The sequence below is a fragment of the Oryzias melastigma genome, unplaced genomic scaffold (assembly GCF_002922805.2).
Source record: "Oryzias melastigma strain HK-1 unplaced genomic scaffold, ASM292280v2 sc00797, whole genome shotgun sequence".
Taxonomy (NCBI): domain Eukaryota; kingdom Metazoa; phylum Chordata; class Actinopteri; order Beloniformes; family Adrianichthyidae; genus Oryzias; species Oryzias melastigma.
The window spans coordinates 14143-15076 of record NW_023417384.1 but is presented as its reverse complement, the minus strand read 5'-3'; positions in this window follow the sequence as shown (position 1 = coordinate 15076).

Sequence of the window (934 nt, the reverse complement as noted above, 5' to 3'; positions counted from 1 at the left end):
TAGACGCTCTGACACCCCCATGCACACCGTTACACACTCAACACACGTTTACGCACGCTGTCGCATGCTTGTTTTTGCTCTTTCATAAACTATTCCATGTTCTCTTACATTCTTATGTACTACTTTACACGTTCTTACATTCTCGCACCATTTTTCACAGTGTGTGAACAAGCATGAAACCAAACATCTAAAGCTGCGTTCACACCACCCTCAGCGACGCGTGTTCAAGCAGCTACTCTCATTAAAAAGTTTATGTAATCTCACTTAAATTAGCATTTTTGTTCAAAATTTTTGTGTCCAACAAGTGGGCAAGAGTGCCTACTAGTTTGCACGAGTGCCAAGAATTTCATCGAGTGTGCAACAGTTTCATCAAGTGTGCGAGACTTTCATAGAGCATGCAAGTGTGCCAACCAGTGTGCAAAACTTTCATTGAGCGTGCAAGAGTGCCATTGAGCGTGCAAGACTTTCATTGAGCGTGTACGAGTACCAACCAGCGTGTGAGACTTTCATCAAGTATGCAAGAGTGCCATCAAGTGTACCAACCAGCATACGAGAGTGCTGTTGAGCTTGCAAGAGTGCCAACCAGTGTGCAAGAGTGCCATCAAGTGTACCAACCAGTGTGCAAGAGTGCCATCAAGAGTTTCATCAAGTGTGCAAGAGTGCCATCGAGTTTACCAACCAGTGTGCAAGAGTGTCATCGAGTGTGCAAGAGTGCCATCAAGTGTGCCAACCAGTGTGCAAGAGTGCTGTAGAGCGTGCAAGAGTGACAACCAGCGTGCGAGAGTTACATTAAATGCGAGAGCGCCATCGAGTGTGTGATACTTTCATCATGGGTGGTTCACCAAGTGCTGTGGAACTTGCATGAGTGCCATCGAGTTTACCAACCAGCATGCAAGAGTGCTGTCGAGCTTGCAAGAGTGCCATCGAGTTTACC